Below are 13774 nucleotides of genomic sequence, written 5' to 3'. Positions count from 1 at the left end.
TGAGAGAAAATAAGAAACAGAAATGCCTTCTTCAGTGCGGAAAAACAAAACCTAAGGGATGCAGAATTGGTGTAGGAGGTCCTTCTGTATTTGTGTTGCTTTCATTGGTTATTAAAGAAACTGACTTGACCTCGTTGATAGGGTGGAACTCAGGTAGGCGGGGAAGACAGAACTGGATGCTGGGAAGAAGGACAGACAGGCAGACACCATGATTCTCCTGCCTGAGACTGGCACTGGTTAGACTCATTCTGGTAATCCACAGTCAAGTGGCAATACAGATGATTAGAAATGGGTTAAATCAAGATGTGAGAGTTAGCCAATAAGAGGCTAGAGATAACGGGCCAGGCAGTAATTTAATTAATACAATTTCTGTGTGATTATTTAGGGGGTTAAGCTAGCCGGGCGGCTGGGAGCCGGGGAAGTGGGACGCAGCCTGCCATTCCTCTTACAACACAGAATCACTTAGGAGCAATGACTTGCAACACACAGCAACTCCTCTGCATCTGCTACCCTGCCATGAACGCAGTAGCTCCACTGATCAGTTCCACAATGGGTTCTTATTGTATTTACTGTAATTCTTTTTGTGGTGCCGTGGACTGAACCTGGGGCCTTGTGAATGCTAGTTTAACACTCTGCTACTGAGCTTTTGAGATGGCTCCCTTGAGAAATCAGATTGGATGGTTTCTGTAGGATGGTCATGACTTCCCAGACCTGAATGGAAGTCATGGACATGAACTCAACCAGTTCACATTAACATGCTACAGATATAGCTTAATGGTAGAATGTTTGGGCAGCATGCAATGAGGTCCAGACTTCACCCTCAGTCCCATGACAACCAACCAAACCAAATACACTCTCCAGTATATATTGAGAACTACTGTCCCCATAGTTGGGTTGGGAGAGCTGAGGGCAAAGTGACCTGGCATTGGTCCTCTGTGTGGACTGCACAGTCTGATTGAGGTGAGAAAAGGGAGGGAAAGGGGAATAGGTTTATGAGAAGACAAAGCCAGTGCTAAGAAAGTTTCAAACAGCTCTTACATATCAATGCTACTTTAGCTGCAGCTCAATGTGAGGGGGAAGGGGATGAGGACAGACACAGATTTCTTGGAGACTCTTCTGTTTTTTGCCTAATTGAGTGTGATGAATGTGTTTGCCCTGGAGTGGCACACAATGACTTAGCAGGGAGGGTGTGATACATTCTGCCATGAAAACAGGGATAGGTAAAGGGCCCCAAAGGAGTTGGTTTTTAAGATCCAGCTGAATTTCATGGCAAACCTTACAATTTGATGTTTTGTCTTTTTTTTTTTTTTTTTTTTTTTAACCTGGGAGTGTTTGTTGCTATTGAAGGTTGTATGGTGGGAGGCATTGGTGGAAGGAAAGGAAAAGTCAGGGAGAAAAATGTGATTGAAGGTAGAGGGGCTTGAAACATAAAGTGTCTTCTATACGTGATGCATTTTCCAGTATTAGAGGCCCCGATCTATGGGCAAATCTCCAAAAACTTGGTAAGACTACAGACAGTTCAGTCTGCTGGCACCCAAGTAGCATGTTGATAACTTGGGTCTTCAGTGTTTTATTGTCTTGTCCCTGGCCTCTCTCAACCTGTATATGCTAGTCTATGGGGTGGGGCTCTTTTCTGTGTTGGTCTTGGAATGTCAAGGAGAAAGGAAGGTTTGGATCCCATAGCTTCAGTAGTGTTCTTTGGGTTCAAGGAGGTTTCTAGAAGGGTCAGTTCTCACTGCTTCATCATATGACCCTACCTCTTAGAAGACTCCCTGGCATCCAAACAAATCAGAACAAAACAGCCGCAGAGTTGGAGCTGTCTGGCCATGGGGATTGGCAGAGAGAGAGCCATTTCGAGCTGCTGTGATCTGTGCTGTGGCATATAGAATCTCAACTAAGCGGGAGTGAAAGGCTCCATCCTGCCATCATGCCAGACCTCATTATCTTGAAAGAGGCAAGATCAAAGTCAAGTAGACTGCAGAGATGTCTTCTCTTCCTGGGAGATTCCATTGTGATGGCTCCAAGGCAGATTAACGCTTGGCTGGGAAAGAGTCTTTCTGCAATCATTAAGGGAACCAGTTGGGAGATGGCCAGAGCGCTCCTGGTAGAAGTGAAAATATTACAGAACTGGCACCTAGTTTTCTTCTCACCCACAAGACTGGATCTTACCCCTTGACTCATGTCCTAGAACTTCTCAACTTCAGAGCAGCCACACTCGGGCATTCTTGAGAAGCAAGCAGGGACCTGAAGTTGAATTCCTCTTCTAGTTGGCTAAGACGGGGTGGAATCAGCAAAGGTGGTGAGTAGATGCTTTGCGTTGACTTGAAAAAGAATCTAAGGGGGAAAAGGGACAGGGAAATCAGAGTAGGAAATACAGGAGAAAGTTTCTCTCCTGGACATTTTTTCCCTGAAACATCTCAGCTCAGGAAAACCTCTTTCCCTGGTTGGCAGGGAGGAATAAAGAAGTCAAAGGGTATATGGTAGGTTGAATGAGAATGGCCCTCCTAAGTTCATCTGTTTTGACTCCTTGGGCACCTGTTGGTGAAACTGTTTGGGAAGGATTAGAAGGGTTGTCTTTGCTGGAGGAGATGTGTCATTGGGAGCAGGCTGGGTTTTGAGGTTCCAAAAGTCCCTGCCATTTCCATTTAGCTCCCTCTGCCTCATGCTTGTGAACCAAGATGTAAGCTCTCAGCTACTGCTCCAGCGTCCTGCCTGGCTGCCTACTGCCACGCTTGTTGTTATGATAGCCATGGACCCTAATCCTCGGAAGCTGTTAAGACCCAAATAAATGCTTTCTTTTGTAAGTTGCCTTGGTCGTGGTGTCTTATCTCAGCAATAGAAAATTAATTAAGAAACAAGTATAATGCTTCTGTTTCACATTGACTTCATCCAGGAAATAAAGTAATAGTAAAAAAGATGTCGTTACAAAGGCAGCAAAAACAGTGTGATCTGGAAATTGAGTAAACTAGGACTATATCAGGTCACCATGGAATAGAGCTTAGTCTCTAAGAAATAATATAGAAGGTGATAGCAATAAATATGCTTATTCATGAACAGTTCAATGTTCTAGAGATTATGATTCTTCCCATTATGTTTCCTTTTAGGTACTCAATACAATTTTGGAAAAAAAAAACAAAGATTCAGCAAAAGCCTTTATCACAATAGCCAAGTCAATATTAAAAAGAAAACACAAGGAAAATTAAGGGCCCTTTTGGATATTAAAATATACAACAAAGCCATAGTAATACAAGTTGCATAAATTAAATATCTCAAAGATAGACCTACACTTAAAAGGAACAATGACAGAGTACCACAGATTACCCCATGACAGACAAAATGCTTGGAAGAGCAGGTACAATTCTGCTCATGTCTTTGAGTTCTCTGTCCTGCCTCTATCTCTTGTCACCTGGCATGTTAGCCAGATCTGGTACTTCAGACTGGAGAAACAAATTCCACCTTTGTTTGTCTTGTTGCTGATTTGTCTGAGACAGGGTCTGATGTAATCCAGGTTGGCCTTGAGTTCACTAGAGAGCTGAGCACGAGCTTGAACTTCTGAGTCTCCTACCTTCATTTTACAAGGCTGGGATTATAGGCTTGTACCACCAAACCTAGTTTTATGCAGTGTCAGGAAGTGAATCCTGGGACTCCTCCAGACTAGGCAAACACTCTACAAATTTAGCTACCTTCCCAATCCCAGAAATGCCACTGTTTCGATGTGGTTCCTGGACATTCAAGGGTTATGGGGACAGCAGGAGAAGGGATTTGTGATTCAGGGGTACTGCCCGAGAGTGTGGATTTGTCTATTCCCTCACCCTCTCCTGATGTAGCTCAGAGGTGCTCAGAAACTTGTGATGGCCCCTCTACTTAGGGGGTTTTTTGTTCTTTCCTAGTCTCCCTATGCCTTCAGGAAGTACTTTCTTTCTTCCTGGAGGACATCTGAGCTGGACAGTACCAATCTCTATTCATCAACATTTAACTCTTGTCTATAATTCTCTGTACTTCTTTTTCCACCTCTGTCTTCCACCTCCATGCTTTTATATTGTACTGCAGCGTCTGAGGAACATTACAATTATTGGCTTAATTACAATGACACTCTTCATGATTCTTTCATGATATTGAATGGTGATACCATTCTTCGTGATGCTTTTGACTTTGGGAAAGCAAAGCTGATCCCCCAGTGTGGTTACATCTAAAATTTCCAGGCCAAGTAACAACAGGGTATATTTAGGGACAAACAGGGGTGAGGCTGTGTGGAAATTCCACCTCAGCAGGGACCTGTCTCTCTGTTATCTGCCCTGTTGACCCTCTCCACAGTGACTTTTAGCAAAATATTACTGCTCTCTCAAGTCCAGAAATTTCGTGTGTGAACATATCCAGAGAGTATGTATTTTATTTTGTGTCTCCATGTTCCAAAAACATTTTACTTGAGTAACAAAAAGGCCCGTTACTGGGAGGTTTCTAAAATATATCACCAATGAGACAGGCTTCACTAAAGCCCTCTTGCTTTTGCCGATGGACGTTAGGATGACCTTCCCCCTCTTCAAGGGGATGTTTATAAGAACCAGGTAGTGACACACATGTCGGAAAGACCTTGTTGGAGGACGCTGAGTCCGGGTGGAAATGTGAATGACATTTTCTTCTTGGAAAGATGATGTTGAAACCCTGTCTTGAGGCGGTGTTACTACGGTCGGTCTTCTCCGTGTTGCGTGTGCACAGCCTGCACATACGCACGTGTTGTTTCTGAGTCTTCCCTCCAGCTCCGGAAATTAGCTGAATCCCATCATCTGCAGCACAAAGGAAGGAAGGAAGTGAGGAACTGTTAGGCCTGGGTATGGAGGGGTTATTTTTAGCCCCGAGGAAGGAAGGTGACAGGGGCTTGCCAGCTGTGCGGTGGGGACAGAATTAGATAGGGTTCACCCTTCTTAGTCAGCTTGGGCAGAGGGGCTTAAATAGCAGGCATGCATGTTTTAGAGTTCTGGGGCTAAGCAGTCAGTACCAGCATGCTCGGGTTTTGGGGAGGACCCTTTTATGTTTGGCAGATGTGGCTTTTTCTGGCTGTGCATGCCGGGAGACAGGGAGCCAACTTTTGCCATCTCTCATCCGATAGTACTGTCTTAATCTATTCAGCTGCTGTAATTGTGCACACCCAGCATTTGGGAGGCAGAGAAAGTTGGATCTCTCTGAGTTCAAGGCCAGCCTGGTCTATGAAGCAAGTTCCAGGACAGCCAGGGCTGTTATATAAAGAAACCCGGTGTTGGAAAACCAAAAACCAAACCGAAACAACAGCAGCAACAAAAAACCAGAATATCCTGGATCAGATAATTTATAAACAACAGGAATTAATTGCTTAGAATTCTAGAAGCCAGTAAATCTGTAATCAAGGTGGCAGCTGCCTCACTATCTGGTAAGAGCTAACTCTACATCAGAGATGACATTGTTGATACAAAAACACGTCCCTAACCTCAAAAGAAGTTAAGACAGGGGCAGTTTATTTTGAAGCCAAATAGAGGTAGCCATAGCTGGAGAACACAGAGTCAGGTTGTTCTAAATTCAACAATCTAGTATGTGTTTATCTGTGCAAGTGTGTGCTGTGTATGTGTTGTGCCCACAGATACTGAAAGAGGGGGTCAGATATCCTAGAACTGGAGTTACAGGTGACTGTGAACCACCTGATGTGGGTGCTGGGAACCAGACTCGGGTCTTCTGCAAGAACAGCAAGCACTCTGCAGCCCCAAGCCATCTCTCCAACCCCTTATCATTTTAATTGAAAGAAATTGAACCTATTTCACCAGCTAGAAGGTGATGCACCTGTCCATTTGAGCAAACCCTAGTTCTCCACACCATTTTTTGTTTTATTTTGTTTTTCAAGACAGTGTTTCTCTGTGTAGCCCTGGCTGTCCTGGAACTCACTCTGTAGACCAGGCTGGTCTCTAATTCACAGAGATCCGCCTGCCTCTGTCTCCTAAGAGCTGAGATTAAAGGCATGTGACACCACTGTCCGGTGTCCCTCATTAAAACAAAAACAAAACCGAAAAACCCAACAACTGTATTTTCCCCTTCTTTTTCTGATGATACGGAGAATTACATAGACTTAGTCTTTGGCTAGGGCTTTGGGGTGGGGGAGTAGTCCTTTATTGTCCCCTCCAAAGTTTTATTATAATAAGTCTAAACATGCTTAGTGGATGCACACACACACACACACACACACACACACACACACACACACACACCCTGACCAGGACCCTTTTACTGGAAATCACTTTCAATCTTTTTGTTTTTCTTCAGCACAGTCTTTGGGAAGAAAAGCTAACTGCCTCAGTGACATGTGCTGCTTCTCTGTGCTTGAGTTTCTCAGGAGTAGAGGAGGAGGAGGGGATCCCTTACGCTTGAGGCACAGACAGTGAGGCCAGCAGGCTGATGGTGTAGACCCCAAGGCTTGTATTTCCTGCCAACCGCCACACCATTGGCTTGATTACTCCTCCACTCTGGGGTGCTCATTCCCTGAGGAAGGGACAGAGATGAGGGAGGCACGCCAGCCTTTCAGTAGCGGCATACAAAGCATGCTGTTCTCCTCCATTTTACTCGGATTCATATAAGAAATTTGCGGTTACTTGTGTCTGGGCGTTCGCTGTCATTCCATAGTACATCCCAAGAGGGAGAGGCCAATTCTCACCATGCTGAAAGACAAAGCAGCCAGGAGAAAGGCCTGCATAGCATCCCCTCCCACATCAGGAGGTCCTGTCCAGCAGGCACAATGGGCTCTGTGGTGTTAATGCTTCATTTGCCTTAAGTAGATCCAGGAATTGGCAATTTTTGAAACCAAATTCAATTAGCACCCTCTCCTTTGCGGGGGAGTGTTTCTTCCTTCCTTCTTTTCTTTCTTTTTTGGCCCTTGGAAGCTCATTCGCCCCGTTTATTTGTGGCAGGTTCTCACACAGGCAGTGCTCTCCTCACTCTGGGTTTCTCTGCGGTGAGCTAAGAGGCAAAAGTAAGCCTTTTCCAGTCAGGATGCCCACAGTCACCGAAGGAAAGGGCCATGTTATCCCTCTGAATGCCAGAAGACCTGAGCTGACCCCAAACTGTTCTGTGAGAGGAAACAGATGGGGAAATAAAAGATGTCCTTTTAAAAAGAAATCCTTTCTTATATCAAGAGGATTCTATAGAGAGCAGTCCACCCCTCCCCAACTCCCAAGAATGAGGGGGTCCCAAGAAAGCCCCGTGCAGCTGATTGGCTTAAGCAAGCCGATGGAGGAGCACATAGACTACATTGTAGTTTTCAGTTTGGAAAACACGTTTGAAAGAACTGCCGTGAGCCAAATGTTCCCTCTCACCATCCTTTCCCTTCCCAAAGGTCTCGTTCCATGTTCATAAACTATTTTAATTCTCCGTGCTCACCAAACTTCTTCTGATGAGGCAAAACATCCAGGTCTTTAATGACTGGGTCCTGGTTCCCATCAGCCTGCACTCGATGAAGAGACAAGCGCTCACATTTGCTTGTTTTTACAGCGAGGTAGAGCTGGACACCGAGCGGGCTCAACGTAAAGCAGATTAGACTGTTCTCAGTGAGTCACAATGCTGTATTCAAAGTCTAATAGAAATAGAGAAGAAAAAAGTCTTCTGAAGGCCCAGGAAGCATATGCATGCATGGCCATGTATGGTAGTTATTGCAATGGTGGTATTGACAGTTTGGGAGTTTTCCTGGGCTCTCTGAGTGTGTTTGATGCAGATGCTAAGCTTCACAGCCTCTCTCTACAGGACGAGGGGCAACCAGAGATGAGAATGAAATGCTTCTAGTCTTGTGGCTGGGATCCTTTTGCTGAGATGCGCAGTGGGTAAGGATACAGGACGCTGTTGCTGCGGTGGGCACCTAGCACTTTTATAGCGATGGAGGTGGTGGTGTGTAGAGGAGAAAGAAGATGGAGATGAAGAGATGGCTCAGTTGGTAAGGTGCCTGGAAAAGCCAGGAATGGCAGCAGGACCCTGTGATCCTGGAGATGGGGAGGTGGAAACACAAGGACCCCCGGTGTTCAATGGCCAGTCAATCTTCCTAAATCAGTAAGTGAGATACCCTGTCTGGGAAAATAGACAGAAAAGACTTGAAGAAGCTCCCTGATGTCAACCTCTGGCCTCCACAAACATGCGCATCTACACACATGCACACATATATACATACGGAAAGATACACACACACACACACACACACACACAGCTACAGAATGAAGATTCTTTAAGAAAGAAGTTTGGGTCTTTGTTCTAGCCCTTGTGCCATGAAGAGTTAGTTACACACAGTTCTACATATGAAAGGTGGTTGGCCATCTCTGAAGGTTAAGTAAAACTTGTGGAGTCTAGAAAATTATATATATATATATATATATATATATATAATTTTCTACATATATATACATATGTCAGTAGTATCTATTCATGGGATACCCATTCTAGAATTTCCTCTCTTTGTGTGCGTACACGTTCCTCTCAAAGGCCTACCCATCCTCCGTGTGTGTGCTGTTCTCCCCTCTTCCCTTCCCGAGGTCTTATTTTGAGCAACCTCACTGGAGCTGTGTAAGTAGGCCAACTTTCAAGATCATATCTGACTCGATCAAAGGGGAGGGTGATTCCCTGATGTTGGCAAAGGGATTATTTCACAAGAAATCCTCACCGTGTCAATGTGACACTTGGGATGACACCGCACTTGAGAAAAACCAGGCTATAAGTCAATAGTCCCCGAGCAGCTTCAAAGTTCGAAATCTTTTACATGTGATGATTTTTTTTTATTCTTTGTCTGTTCCTCCCTCATTGAAACTGACACCTGAAAAATTCCCCGGCTAATTTGTTTTGCATTGTGATTTTTGCCACCAGACTGCTCATTAGGAGCCTTGGCGGCAGGATCACCTCAGCAAAGCACGAGCAATTCACCGGTGCCTTTCTGCTCCATACCAGCTGACTCCTATGCCATCTCAACAAGGCATAGGTGGATTTGCTTTGCCTCAGGACCTGGCGAGTTAAAAATATTTAAATTTTTCCTGCTCTTGATATCTCGGATTCAGGAGGAGCTAGGGAATACAGGATGCCTACAACCCTTTAGGATTTGTAGAGCCGGCCCTGCTAGAGGGATTCATATGAATTTGTCACAGTTGACATCTGGCCCAGAGAGGACAGACCAAATGTAACTCTCAGGGAAGGATCTATTTAAAATGAATGTATCCACTCCGAGGCATATACCACGATGGACGGATTTTTAGCATTTAAAAGACTTGTGTAAATCTTAATCTTTAAGCTCTCTGACCTGTTTCCCTCTTGAGGGCTAGAAAGACACTGTGTGTGCTCAGGAGGCATATACACATGAAGGACTGTTTTAAACAGCGGCTACAGCTGCGCAGTCTGCACCCAAGCCCAGGTTAAGCGGTCTGCTAAATTGTAAGTCCTTTAGGTTTGGGGTGGCCAGGCCCACCATTCTGCTTCTGTGGAAGTTCATGAATCTAAATGACCTGCGCCTTCCTTCCTCCTTAAGCAGCGGTGGAGGATGGCCAAAGGTACCGTAAATTCTTCCCACCACTTTTGATAGCAGCCCCACCAGCTTTCTGCTCATTTGCAGGCCCCCTTCCAAAGGCGTTTGGAATAAAGGGAATAACACTGTGTTTTCGGAACTGGCCTGGGGGAGACCGGTAAGAGAGGGAATTCAGAAAGGAATGAGATGAGGCAGACAGAGAGAAAGATAAAGACAGGCGGAGACAGACAATCTTGCCTGCAATTTCTGTCACTCCCTATCTCTTCCATCCTTCCTTCTCTGTTTCAATTTCTTTTTTTCTCCATCTTCTCTCCTTCATTGCTGTCTGCCTGTAGTAAGATAACAGGATGATTTCCACTGAAGCTCAGCGGCAGAGGGGGCTAGGAAAGGGGTCTGTTTACCCTAGCTCCACCAAGTGTGCCAGACTCTAGTCACTTGGGGTCTCCAAGCCTCAGTTACTCTTTCTGTCCTATGAACCATGTTGGTTAGATGATACCCAGGTCCTTCCTAACTCCGTGGCAATGAGAGTTGACAATCCATGCAGATACCTTTATCTGTTACTTGGGGCAAACCTGCCCAACTTCCAATGTAAATGAGTTAGCTGTGATGTGGTTCAGGGTTACCAGAGCGCATAATTTCCATTTCCGCTGGGCGCACAACCGTACAGTGTGTACTCTGGAAGCTTTGGAGTGAGACTCACACCCTGCCTCGCCCCCAGCTCGGCTGGAGCATGCATGTGTGAACGAACTGCCTGAACAAGCCACCCTCTGGATTTCTCAGAATTAAAAATCTGTGCCTCTTTCGGGCTTTCGAAGCCTTTGTCATTGTGGCAATCTTAGTAGACCACCATTCTTATCATTCCTATTTTCTGAGGGGCAGAGTCTTATCTTTGATTCCCAGAGCCGGAACACTCACTAGGAAGGCTTGTACCAGGAAGGTCTGGTTTGTAAGTTAATGCCATGCCCGTTCCTCCTGCAGGGGAAAGGCCTGATGGTTTAGGAGACAGGTAAGGTGGAGGAAAAGGTGGCTGGCCAACTCCACTGCCTTTCTTTTGTTTTTGCTTTGAATTATCTGCTGTCGCGTGTGATAATAAGTGACCAGGAACAAGGACAGAAGTAAAACATGGATGTCAGTTCAGTCTCAGAGAGGATAAAAACGCCTGTGTGTGAAAGCTTCCGGAAGCCCCATGAGCCAGCTTCACCCTCCTTTGCCACCATCCCTGGCTATTTTTACAGGAGAAATATTTTGAGCATGCCTTAGCCTAAAATGCTTCTAAGGGTGTCCAGTCACAATTCAAATCATTATCCAGATGCAGTCCGTTAATTCACCTGATAAGTCCTCCAAGGCTTCTGAAATCTCTTGGTCAAAGGCCCTATCCTGATTCATTTTCAATCCTACCATGTATTCATGGAATTGTTGATTGTTGTTGCTGCTACCCGCTTCCGACTCCTCCCCCGTCTTCCTTTTTCTCATAATAGGGATTGACCCCAGCGACTCCTGTGTTCTAGACAAAGGCTTTACCACTAAGCCGTGCCGTCGTTTTCTTACCTGTTATTTTGAGAGGGAGTCTCCCTGAGGTGCCCAGACAACTTGCAATTGAAGTTGTAATTCTCCTGCCTCAGTGGCAGGGATCCTGGTCTGTGATGCAAGGCCAAGCAATGCTAGCATTTCTTTAATGCTAATTGATTCCTTCAAAGTAAAGGTGCACAGTAAATCAGTTTAAACAAGAGGACAATTGTCTTCATCTCTGTCACTATCTGCCTATCCATACTGTACATTCACAACCATCAACTCTGCCTGCACATTTAGAGCGACCTCCTGAAGCACCTAGGACTGGACGACTCCTTTGCATGTTAGCATGTTTAGCAAATGCTTTGCTATTGAGTGCACTCCTAGCCCTCTTGATAGGTTTCCACACTTGCCCTGTTCCAAGGGCAGCCAGAGGGAGGATTTTTTTTTTTTTTTGGTTTTTCAAGACAGGGTTTCTCTGCAGCTTTTTTAGAGCCTGTCCTGGAACTAGCTCTTGTAGACCAGGCTGGCCTCGAACTCACAGAGATCCGCCTGCCTCTGCCTCCCAAGTGCTGGGATTAAAGGCGTGCGCCACCACCGCCCGGCCCAGAGGGAGGATTTTGATTACAAACTATGTCGTGTCTTTCCATTGATACTTGTTTTAAAAGACGCGGACAGCTGACTGGTTCGTATGCTGGAATATCCATTTCTAAACTAATAAGCTATAAGGGAATTAATAGTCAATATATACTGTACAAATTTGTTGAAATATCTGGGATGTGAATGTCTTGATCCAACTGGCTCATATTAAGATTCTCTCACCTGGGTATTAAAAAGCAAACCCAAATGTGTATGTGTGTGTGTGTGTGTGTGTGTGTGTGTGTGTGTGTGTGTGTGTATTTACAGAGCTGTGCTTTATAATTTTGTAATAAAGTTTAAATACAGAAAAATTTCATCATATCATTCTTCATTCTGTATTGCTTTAATAACTTCTCATGGTTATATTTTCTTTCTTTTTATTTCTTTTTGTTTTTGTTTTTGTTTGTTTGTTTTTTTTGAGACAGGGTTTCTCTGTATAGTCCTGGCTATCCTGGGACTTGCTCTGTAGTCTAGGTTAACCCCAAACTCAGAGATCTACCTGCTTCTGTCTCCCAAGTGCTGAGACTATAGGCATGCACCACCATTGCCCAGCAATCATTTGATACTTTTTAAAATGTGATAGCTACCTATGAGTTCACTGTTCACAGAAAGCAGAGCATTAAGGATGGCATTCTGAGGGTGCTGCGCCTGTCCTGGTGTGAGCCACTCACTCTGCTGAGCTTTATTCCTTTGCTTTATGAAGCTGTATTTTCATAAAAACATTTGCTACTATTTCTATTTCTATTACTATATCTATTTCTAAACATGCATGTGCATGAATGTGTTCCTAAAGTGTCTTGTCACTTTTTGGTTACATTTATCTCCGAGAAGAGGCCATCATGGGTCCTCAAGACAACTCGTGAGCTAACAGTGCTTCTTGTTAAGCCCGATGGCCTCCATTAGAGTCTCAGAACCACGCGGTGGGAGGAGAGGGCTGACTCTTAACAGCTGTCCTCTGACAGGATATACTCCCCATCGCTATCTCAGCCAAAATAAACACGTGTTTAAAAAAAATTAAGTTCGTCATGCCCTGTGTTATCTTCTGGACTTTTTTTTTTCACTTAATTATCTATGACAAAGATTCCATTACTGCGTACAGCTGTAAGTAGATTCACATTAGTGCCTACTGCTATTCATTGCCTGGGCACGCTACAAGTTATCTGACGTTCTCCTGTGGTCTTTTAGAGTTTCGTGAGCTGGACACTTGGACAACTCCTTGCCTCTGTGCTCAGCGAAGTCTTTGAAAGACCTGGCCCTTCCACTCTCTGCTCTCACTCATCCTCACAGGCTGTACTTACTGTCCCCCACTCCTCCCTCCCTCCTGGCACACTAATGGGCAGAAGACAACAAGGAGGGTTTGTGGTGAAGAAACTGGAATTCTTTCTCCTCCCTTTTCCTCAACATCTCCCATGAATCCTAGACAAAAATACTTTGGTTGTCTTCTGTGATAATGCAGAAGAGGAAGTCTGTTACCTCTTTTGCCCTCTGCAGCTCCACGAAGCTCGTCTTTGGAGCTCTTACCACAGTTACGCCCCTCACATACCGCACCCGCGTGTCTCTCTGAGTCCCACCTGCTCTTCTGCTGGCCCCTGAGCTCCGGTGACAGGATCTGTCTATGACTTTCCACAGCTGTAGCCCTCAGACCTGACATGTTGCCTGGCATGAAAAAAAGCTCAAAACAGATTTTCAAGCAAATGAGAGTCATCTGCAAGGAGCCAGGAAAACCTCAGGGAGGTCGTGGGGCAGGGCCAAATGCACCTTTTCCTAAAGCTCCACGGCAAGAGTGGTCAAACATTTCCTGACAGGCCGGCCAGTCAACGGTTCAGACTTTGGTGGCCACATCATCTCTGACGAGAGGACTTTGCTGTTGTTTCCTGAGAGCAGCCACAGATAATATGCAAATGAGCGTGCCTGGCCATGTTCCAAGGCAACTTTATTTATAGGCACCAAAACTTGCATTTCATGTCATTTTAATTTCCATGTGTGACACAGTGTGATTCGTATGTTATGAAATATGAGTCTTTGGATTTTTTTTTTCAACCACTTAAAAATGTGAAAGCTGCTCTTAGCTCATGGACTGGAGGAAAAAAAAAAACAGGTGGTAGGTTGGAAATAATC

General features: G+C 45.0%; 1 long non-coding RNA gene across 3 annotated transcripts; it reads right to left on the bottom strand.

Moving 5' to 3' along the window:
- Positions 1-3139: 3139 nt before the first annotated feature.
- Positions 3140-13496, bottom strand: LOC119816752. 3 transcript variants are annotated; one of them, XR_005285821.1, is made up of 5 exons: positions 13415-13496; positions 13228-13312; positions 11057-11197; positions 7396-7588; positions 3140-4784 (listed from the first exon to the last, which is right to left on the bottom strand). It is a non-coding gene; the product is annotated as an uncharacterized LOC119816752 (long non-coding RNA). The 3 variants fall into 3 exon arrangements; XR_005285822.1 differs by lacking the exon at positions 13228-13312 and having other exon boundaries at positions 13415-13490; XR_005285820.1 differs by having other exon boundaries at positions 13228-13487.
- Between the last annotated feature and the right edge of the window lie 278 nt (positions 13497-13774).

Source organism: Arvicola amphibius, chromosome 6, assembly GCF_903992535.2.
Source record: "Arvicola amphibius chromosome 6, mArvAmp1.2, whole genome shotgun sequence".
In the NCBI taxonomy this organism is placed as follows: domain Eukaryota; kingdom Metazoa; phylum Chordata; class Mammalia; order Rodentia; family Cricetidae; genus Arvicola; species Arvicola amphibius.
Note: the sequence above shows the minus strand (reverse complement) of the source record. Positions and strands in the feature narration are given on the sequence as shown.